Source organism: Manihot esculenta, chromosome 17, assembly GCF_001659605.2.
Source record: "Manihot esculenta cultivar AM560-2 chromosome 17, M.esculenta_v8, whole genome shotgun sequence".
Classification (NCBI taxonomy): domain Eukaryota; kingdom Viridiplantae; phylum Streptophyta; class Magnoliopsida; order Malpighiales; family Euphorbiaceae; genus Manihot; species Manihot esculenta.
In genome coordinates, this window is record NC_035177.2 from 19621549 (window position 1) to 19632232 (window position 10684).

A 10684-nucleotide genomic window follows, 5' to 3' on the forward strand; every position below is an offset into this window, starting at 1 on the left:
AATGCTGTGGGAATTGGATTGGACTATAGCTGGAACGCTATTGCGATTGGATTTGTTATTACGATCAAGTCCATGTTACAAGCATGGGCTGGCCCATTTAAGCCCCAGCTTAACCAGAGTGAAAAGTCCATAAACCTCCGCGACGAAATCGAGACACTGGAGCTGGGGTTTTACAGTTTCCAGCAGTCTCCTTGTGACAGATTTGTTTGACCGTGAGGATGGCTTATTTTCTGCAGAATCTTCTTTCAAGGTACTTTCACACCATTCTTAATCTAAGAACGTCCAGTGCTCTTCAGTATGTCACCCTAAATTTCCATTTTTTCGTGGCCATTGCAGTTTTAAACCCATTTTAGATAATGTTTTAATTTAGCGTATGGCAGCTTCTCATGCGTATAGGAGGTTTTCAACATCTTGCTCACTCCTGGGTCAATCGGTGGTGCATTCCCCTCTGATTTATTTTCCTCGAGGACTGTTAACGCCAGATTGCTTGGTATGGAAAGATTTGAATTTGCATTGCATGACTTTGTGGGTGATGCATTGGATAGGAAAAATTTATAGCTGCTGAAATGATCGACTTATACTTGAGATATTCATTTGACGGCTTAATGCTTAATCTTTTAATATCATTTATACCTGGTGAGTTGTTTATTATTTTTTTTTTTTTTTTTTGAATTAAAAAAATTATGAACAATATTTCATGTGACTGAGGCTGAAGATCAAATGCAATTCATCCACTTTAGCGTTAATTTTATCTGCTACAGTGAATATAATCTATATATACAATGGAGAACTCTAAGTTGAAGATCGATTTGTGTTTCATAGTGATGACCAAAACTTCTTTTTGTTTATTTATTAATTCATTTAGAAGTATCATATAAGCAGTGGTTTTGTGTATTTGGTATAATGCTCATCAACTTAGAAATGTCTTTATAGTATTCATAATACATCTTAAAAATAGGTTTTCAAAATTACATATTGTAATTGTTGTTTTAAATCCTTTCGTTCCTGAAGAATAGAAGATGCCATTTTTCTTGTTTTGCCTGTGTCTAGCAAGTTACATTTTCCATATGGTAAATAGGAGGTAATTATTGTTCACCATCTTGGATTTGATTCTCAAGGTTAGTAAGTTGGAGATAGTTATAGGGAGCAGATATAGAGATTGCATCCTTAATATTACCAAGTTGAATTTAGCCGAGGTGCATTTATAGTTAATTTGGACACCACAAACTGTAATTTAGAAAGAAAAAAGATTGGCACCTTCTCTTTTATTTTTGATTGATTGGGCTCCAACTGGGTTTTAAACTTGAGATCATATAACCTTGGAAATGACTCTAATAACATGAGCCAAAGCTCATTGGCAAAAACAAAAAACGACATGTTTATATTGTAAGCAGGGTTTTATTATCAAAAGGATTGTTTTTTTTTTTTTTTTGATGTGTTAAATTTGGGTAAGGCCTAATTCACCCTAAAAAGCTAACTCAAAGGGAGGAGTGCTTGTACCCGGGGCACATTATCCCTTTACACAATGGATATGGGATTCAACACACTCCTTACGCTCAGAATTTTATTGGTGCGTGACATATTTATAGGAGACCCAATATCGGATGGGAGGCTCTGATACCATATTAAATTTTGGTCAGACTTAACTCACTTCAAAAGTCAATTCAAGAGGGAGGAGTGTCTATGATCCGTATAAGGGCACATTATCCTTTCCACAACCGATGTGGGATTCAACATTGTTCTACATTCAGTTTTTATTTTCTGTCCTTCATTTAATGATGTGCAAATTTGTAAATTATATTTTCTTGTGCTATAGACTTTCTTCAGGACTTGGTAATTCTAGTAATGATGACAAGGGATTTACAGTTTTGGCTAGTGATTTTTTTGACATGCCCATTAAGATGCATATTATTCACTGTATTGCAATGACAGCTTGCAAAACAACAACAGGTGACAGCCAACCATTATAGATCTTTAAAGAATGTGACTGTATGACATTAGTGATATTAGTACCCTGATTGGTATCCTGACTAGAATACACCTAAAGAGAGCATTTGTTAAGTCACTTCTATATTGAACTTCTACACTAAAAAGAATATCCAACTTGTAAATTTTGGGAAGTTGATTTGTTAGGACCAGGTATCAAAATTTTACACAGTTCAAGTTGTATAGAGGGAACACTTTAAAAAAAAAAAAAATCAGTGGAGTTTGTGGGTTTGGTAAAAGGCCATATCAACAGAAGGGTGCTGGCGGAGCAAATGGAACATTGCAAGGACCATAGGTATAAAGGCCTTTTTCGCGCTACTCAATGATCAGGTGATTGATTTTTATGTTGTGCATGAAAGTGATTTTGCTAGACTTCAATGACTGGTATATGGGTCACAGTGTGGTGCTGCAATGCATGGGCCTAGGCCTCGGAGTCATACTATTAAATGCAACAAGAAAATTAGGCGCCCTGGTTTTAAGATTGCTTCCACAGCTGAGAAGGATAAATAACACAATAGATTGTATGCTCATCATTAATCAAGAATCAATACAATCTCCTTCCCTCCCTCAATTTCTGTGTCGCCGCTTCCTTTTTCCGGGATCCTCGAAACTCTGCTTGAAAGGCTCTGAATTGCTCCTCTATTTCCGCCAATCTCACAGCTTCATTACTCACCACCGTAGATCTTGCAGTCATCTTGAATCTTTCCGCAGCTCAGCCTTCAACACAACTCTGATACTAATTGTTCGGATGGAATTCGTAGCAGAAAATTGAGAGAAAGGGAACTCTGAGTAGGAGGAAGGAGGAGAGATATAAATATAGTACTGATATGATATCATAAAAAAGGAAGAAAAAAATATATATAAATATGATATAGTAAAAAAGGAAGAAAAAAAAACAGTAATGGAAGTTATAAAAATTCTTAGATGGAGTCGGTCCACATAAATTTAAAAAATTTCAAAATATAAGTTGAATAATCAAATAGATCCTTTAATTTTTTGAAATCCAAATGTGCCCTTATTTTTTTTAAATGATTCAATTTAATGCTAAAATAACAAAGATTAATGTATCATATCCGAATTTTGCATCACATGCTCATGTGCAGACTGAATGGACAAAATAATTTATTTATTTTTTTTTAAATTCATGATTTTACTATGTCTTTTTAATGCAACTAGACACCATTTAAAAGATTAAAACTTGCATTCTTGACTAAGATATTAATGTAAGAAAAAGCTAAATTAATCATTGCCTTTTTTTTTGCGGTTTCGACCGAAAAAAAAAAATAAAACGTAAATAAACAGAGTGAAAGTAATGCTTAAGAAAGACAAATTTAAATAAGAGACAATTAGAAAGATATTAAAAAGGACATAGTAGAGTTTATTCAGAATTTATCATAAGTCTTCAAGTAAATTAAGTAGAATTAGTGGTGAGATTATAAATTTTAATAAATTATAAGTTAAAAGGGATATTGGCATTAAAAAAAAAAAATTTTGCGTGTTTTCCGTTTCAATTCAATTCTTTATTTTTTTTTACACAATAAGCCAAAATCTAAAAGATTTTAATAATTTTATCCAAATTTAAATTTTAAATGGGGGAGTGTATACCAATATCTTATTCGACAGACTTACTATATTATTTTATTATTTTCAGGTGGAACAAGTAAAAAAGTATAAAGATGACCAAAGTTACATAAATGATAACTATGTTAAAATTTATTAGTTAACTATAATTAGAAGACTAATTAATAATAGTGTATCATTGACCTGTAAGACAAATACCAACTTTTTACACCTACACTATACTTCTTTTCATTTCTTTGAATACTGAACAAACAATAGTGCCGAAAATCACCATACATGTATTACGCGAGCTGAGCTTACATTATACGTCCACATGTGTTAAAAAATGTGTTGCTTATTTTCTTATTCTCTCACACTTTTCAAATATAGTTCTCATCTCGTAAACCTTGAATTAATCGATGGTAACTTGATTTCTCATGATTTAGAAGTCGAACCTGAATTTTGAAGCTTGTGTTCTTGAAGAATTATTGAGCTCTCTTATACTTTAAATTGTTGAAAGGTATTGCTCCCCTTGTGTACGCATCAACTCCTCCCTCCTCAAGAAGATTCATACTCAAATCAACAAGCATAATAGTGAGAAAAACATCAATGTAGCTATATTCATCTTTGGGCTTGTGTTTTGGAGCAACAATCTCAGAAGCAGTTTGATTGTCATGACTTTGATTTATTCAAGAAACTTCTATTTCAATTGCTTGGATTTCTTCGATAGAACAATCCTTTGAATCAGAGTTAGAATTAGTATCAAAGTTTTGCTCAGGATCAATATCTTAAAATCATCTCCATATTGGTTATGTTTTTTCATAATTACAATAGCAACTTGGATTTTTTGGATCTACTAAAGTACTTTCCATCTCATCTTCTTAGTTTTCTTCTATGACAATATTTAAATTCAGAATCACCACATTCGCTATTTTCAAATTAATCTACATCATTATTGAGGGTTATTTCATTCTCTTTCTGAATGGCTCTTTCCAAAGTCTTCATAGAGCCACCAAAAATTTTCAAGTATTTTTCAAAGAATTCATTGAGCCTCCAGTCACATTCTCTAATTCTTTGCTTCTCATCCTAAAAGAATTCAAAAACACAAAGAAGAGGAAATAAAGTTGATCATCACATGCTCTCTCACGTGTTTCTTTTGAAAAAGTGTTTATGCTTGTGTCTCACTTACAAATTAGCTTTTACCCTCTTAAGAACTCACCACTCAAGCATTTTGCCTCTCGATGTTCAATTTAAGAGCATTGCACTTCAAAACCAACATACAACACGAGACTAATAAAATGATAGCAATAAGAATTAAACAATGGTAGCGTAACATCAACAATTTTAGGAGTATAATAATTTTAGCAACTAAAACTAACAATTTCGGGCAAAGAAAATGTCAAACAGATCGCAAAGTTATCATTTTTCTTATTTTAAATCTCAATCACGAATTTCTTGAAACAATTTTTTCTTTCTTTTTTTCACGATTTTTTTCTAGATCTGATTTAAAAAAAAAATTATAATGAAAAGAAATTGAGAAGCAAACAAAATGATAAACAAGTTACCGAAATAAGAAAACAAATTAAGATAACAAAAAAAATATAACAGCAACTATAATTATGAAATTGAAATTGAATAAAATAACAATTAAGATATAAATATAAATTAGAATTGTAATACCCGGCTAGACCCCGGTATCGGAATTCCTATGTTCCGACGGATTTTCTGTTGGAAGTCGGGATTCGAGGATGTCGGAGCTTGCCCTAAGGGTATAAGAAAGGGTTTTAAGATGTTTTTAAAGTGTTTTTATCATGTTTGTATGTTTTTGAGTTAAGAAACTTGAGTGTTGCAATGAAAAGGCCAAGGGGACAAAAGCCAGGTTCGGCCGCCGAAGGTGAAGTTCGGCCGCCGAAGGTGAAGTTCGGCCGCCGAAAGTTGCATGGTTTCGCATGCATGTTAGGCCGCCGAAGGAAGAGTCGGTTGGTCACTACTAAAGCACCTTTGCCCGAGACTTGAGTGTCAAACACTCTGTTTTTGGGTCAAAGGTGGGTTCAAGCTCTCCTTGGTGTGATTTTTTCATGTTTTCCTCAAATCTTGCATGTTTTAACTTGATTTGAGCTTTGTTTTAGAGTTTTGAGCAAAAGGAAGCAAAGTTGAGCACTTGGAGATTTTGATTGAGTTTTCTCCCATCTCCAAGCTTGGATCATCGATCCTCTAGTTCTTCAAGAGGTAAGCATGGATCCTCACCTCCCCTTATGTTTAAAGCAAGTTTTAAGAAGTTTTGGAGAGTTTTATGGCATGTTTTGGGGTATAAGCATGAGTTTGAGCATATGCTGATCATATGAGTTTTTATGAGTTTTGGTGTTGTTTTTGGGGTTTGAGCTAGTTTTTAGGCCCCTATATGTATGAGATATGTTATATGTTAGTTGAGAAGTGTTGGTATGCATGTTATGGGTGTTTTCTAGTTTTTGGAGGCTGGAACCCTGAGTTGAGTTGGGATTCTGCCTTTCTGGAGAATCCAGGTTCGGCCGCCGAAGCAAGGTTCGGCCGCCGAACCCTTTGTGGAGGCAGTTTCGGCTGCCAAACCTTGCCCCCGAAAGTTAGGCTTTCGGTTTAGAAAGGGACTTTCGGCCGCCGAAAGAGGGAGTTCGGCCGCCGAAAGTGCATGAGTTTCGTCTCTGGACGAGACTTTCGGCCGCCGAAGGTGCCGCCGAACATGCATGAGTTTCGTCTCTGGAGGGGGGTTTCGGCCGCCGAACCAGCCGCCGAAAGTGCCCAGTCCAGCCTTCTTTTGCCCATTTTGCCATGCATGCTTATGATGTTTTAAGGGGGTTTTGGGGAGATATTAAGAGTTATGTTTAAGTAAGTTTTGTCCTCATTTGAGTCCACCTGTGTAGGTGCGGACCCGAGGAACCAAGAAGGCCCACAGAGTTAGAGTTACAGAGACTGCTCAGCAGTTGACAGAGGTGAGTGGAACAGACCTTTATTTTATAAGTAATAATTGTTTTAGCATGATTCATGCATCATTATGCCATGTTTATGTAGGATGCTTTGCATTACATTAGTATACACGAAGATGATGCATTGCATTATTACTTGTCTATGTGGATTGGACCGAGGCGACTCCAATAGCCCATAAGTCTGTCATTATTGTAAGACCTGTGTGAGCTCCTTTGGGGCCGGGCATTTTACTTGGATAAGTCCTGTGAGAGCCCTTTTTGGGTCGGGCACCATGAGTAGATTAGTAAAAGTCCTGTGTGAGCTCCTTTGGGAGCCGGGCACTGACAGAGGGAGTTTTGGGGTCATGTCCAATCTGAGCTGTGAAATGTTTGTGCAGTGACGCATTTCATTATAGCATTTTTTTAAATGTTTTTATGGATTCCGCTCACTGGGCTTTAGTAGCTCATCCCTCTCCCTAACCCCATTTTTCAGGGCCTCAGAGAAGAGAAAGAGAAAGAGAAAGAAAGGGTAAAAGGCATATGTAATAGTATAGAGTAGTGGACATGATTTACAGCACAGAGTTTATGTAATGTATAGAAATGATGTAATAGCAAGTTATGTATTGAGTTATAGAATTGTGCTTGGCCCTAGTGTTTGTTTATCCCTTTGCACATGATCCTTTTATGTTTATGTTATATGATTGAGATAATGTTGTGATGAGAGAGCTAGGCTTGGTGCATGGTAGTATTTCTACCTCTGTAGTTACTGTATGGTACCATAGCAGGTATCACTCTTTGAGTGCATACAGACAGAGCATGCATAGTCCAGGCTTAGTTGATGAGAAAGATTGTAAGTTTTACAGAAAAGAAAAGTTAGAAAAGCAAAGAAAAAAAAAAGAAGAGTAAGTAACAGTTTTAAGCTTAAGTATGATCATGTATGGGATTTATCAGGTACACAGAGTTTACAGTAGGCTTACTACGGGTCTCGGCGGCCTTAAGTCGATCTGGATCCTAGTGCCGGTGATGGTCCGGTAAGCGGGCTGTTACATTATCTATAACTTATACTCTGATACTAATTGATGCAGAACCTCATATTAACAATGTAATCTAAAATCTCAACATACAATAATAATAAGTTACACGCTAAGATAAATTTCTAAGTGTTATACTACACTCTTGAATAATAAATAAATAAGAATGTAGATAATCGAATAAGAAAACAAGAATAAAATCGCCACAAAATTTCTAACCTCAATAAGATGCCAATTCTTGATGTAACACAAAATTAAATAAAATTCTCACTAGAATTTTCTTAAGCAAAGAAGATAATTGTTCATAACAAGAGTTTCATTCGTGGCCGCTACTTAGAGGAATAACTTTCTAAAACTCTAATTCTAGTGATAAAAGCATTAATTCCAATGTAGAAAAGATTTGTAGTCAAACAAAAAAGATTATTTTTCTAGATGTATTAGGAGAACTAATCTCTATATGTGGACTGAATGAATTTGACTTCTTAAATGGGTCTAAGCAATTAAAAATAAGTCCAATAAAATACTAAAATATTAGAATAATAAAATGGGGCTAAGTGCATTTCGGTCATACATTTATTACATGAGCTGAACCTATGTTGCACATCCACAAATATTGAAGAGCGTATTATTTGTTTTCTTATTCTCTCATACTTTCCAAATATAGTTCTCATCTTGTAAGTTTTGAATTAATTGGTGGTAACTTGGTTTCTCATGTTTCATGAGTCGAACCTGAATGTTGAAGTTTGTATTCTTGGAAAATAATTGAGATCTCTTATACTTTAAATTGTTAAAAAGTATTGCTTACTCCTGTGCATACATCAATATTTTTATATATGGATTTATTTTTAATTACTTAAGATGTTTCCTATGTAATAAGTCTTAAATTAATTATTTGGTAGGATGAGCTTTAGGATGAACTTTATTTTCTCTTATAATTACTTAAATAGCTTAGTTATGAGTTGTTTTAAGATCATTTGATTATTGAGCTTGTTTCTTTTGGTGTAAGGCCCAAATTTAAGGCCTAATCTTATTATAGGTTAAAAGTACTTATGAGAATATAATTACCACTCCAAAAATATGATTGGCAATTTTTTTTTTAATGAAAAATATTTGATTGAGTTTTACACTATTTTTCAAGATATGGCTTGAATCTCTATTGCATCAAAAATTGGTATTTGCATACTAGTGAATTTTTATTCTTGATTTCTTTATCAATCAATTATTTGTGTTTCCATTTGCATTAATCATTTGGGGGTTCAATAGATTAGGAATATGCATCTTCTTCTTATTCTTTATCACTTGTATATTTGGAGTTCCGAAATATGATATCCAAGATTCCGTATCACCCAATATGTTTTTTTTTAGCATGGAGATGTGAGGTGGTTCTTGATTTTCTTGATTCACCTTACTATCAGGGGCATTTCTTAAAATTACCTCTAATATTTGCTCTAAAACGGTAAGATTGAAATTTTTGAAGTATTTGGAGAAACTGCTATTATGTAACTAGGAAATGTTTTTAATTTTATAATGATAACAAATATGCTAAAGAAGCAATTTAATGAGTAGCATATAATAATTATATCGCTCTATGTGTATAGAATACAACTAAAACTGAATCTAACACCTAATATTTAAAATCTCTAAATTAATAAAAATGACTCAAAATCAATAATTTAGGCATATAATAATACCAACAACCCATTTAATAAGTTTTTACTAAAATTTAAATCAAATATATTGTGAAGTCCCATGTTCTCTTACTTTGTAGTTAAAAGAGAATTTTTAAGAAGTTTTTTTTTTTTCATGAATTTAAACCATAATTTTTTTTATTAAAACTTGTGAAAACTGGAAATTTAAAAGCAAAAATAGCAAATGATACTATAAACAAGCTGCTGAAATAAGAAGACTTAATTGACTCAATAAAACAATTACAACATCTATGATAATGAAATTAAAATTGAATAAGTTAATTGATGTAAGTACAACGAACAATATAAAAAATGATGAGCTAGTATTGCCTCAAGGACCAATTACAAGAATGAGATCCAAGAGATTGAAGGAAGCATTTCAAGGATTCATGAAGGGATATATTGAAACATTGTAAGTTCATTTTGAAGTTGAAGAACAATCTGGTCATTCCAAGTCAATTAGACCGAATGTGTTCTTATTGATAATTCAAATTTTGTATTTATATTAACATATTCTTGATCACTAATTCAGTGGATAGTTATTCAGTAGTGGGTAGTGAGTAGTTATCCAGTAGTGGGTAGTTATCCAGTAATGGATAATAGCATAAATTATGGGTCCATGTATAGTAGTAGGTAGTGATAAAGATCATAAGTTTTTATTTAGATTTTTATTTATTTTCTTTTTCTAATTAGGCTAGACTGCCTTAGGATATATAAAATATCTCTTTTTGAATATTGTGGACAGAGTATCAATAATTCAATACGATTGTTTTACGTGATTCTTCTTTGAGAGTTTAAGATAGATCTTAGTTCTTGACATTGCATCACGAACAAGGTTTGATATTAACGTGTATGGTTCTTATTCTTACTGCTCTTAAAATCAATCAGTTATAAATATTTTTAATTGCATATTAATTAAGAGTGCTTTAGATTGGAGAATTATTTTCTGAATTATATTCTTTTTATTAGAGTATGTATTGTTTCAATCTTTAATAGGTTGGGTTCTGTATCATTAACAATTAAAATAGATAAATATAAATTTAAGATCAATCTGCAATTAAGAACTTCATCACACAACTTGATAACTTTCAAGATTTATTTTAGCTCCACCTCCTAACCAATAAATATGACTAGAAATGAAGATAATCGAGTGATATAACTACATTAGAAATATCACAAAAAAGAATTTTGATAAATAACTAAACATAAAAAATAATCCATATTTGCATTAAATGTAGAAAAATCAAATTCTAAGAATCATGTCTGTAACGACCCCAAAATGGACCGTCACCGGCTCTAGGATTCAGATCGGCTTAAGGCCACCAGAACCCGTAGCAAGCCTGCTATACTCTCTGAGTACCTGTAAAATCTCATACATGGTCATACATTTATTGGGCAAATAAAACTGTTCTCTGGACCAAGACTTAACCTGTGCATGCACTATCTCTGTACTCTGTACCCCCTGACTAGAGCTTGCTCT

At 33.4% G+C, this 10684-nt stretch overlaps 1 long non-coding RNA gene across 1 annotated transcript; it reads left to right on the forward strand.

Annotated features, from left to right (window-relative positions):
- On the forward strand, window positions 1-685 carry LOC122722305. The gene is made up of 2 exons (XR_006349274.1): window positions 1-250; window positions 337-685. It is a non-coding gene; the product is annotated as an uncharacterized LOC122722305 (long non-coding RNA).
- Window positions 686-10684: the final 9999 nt, after the last annotated feature.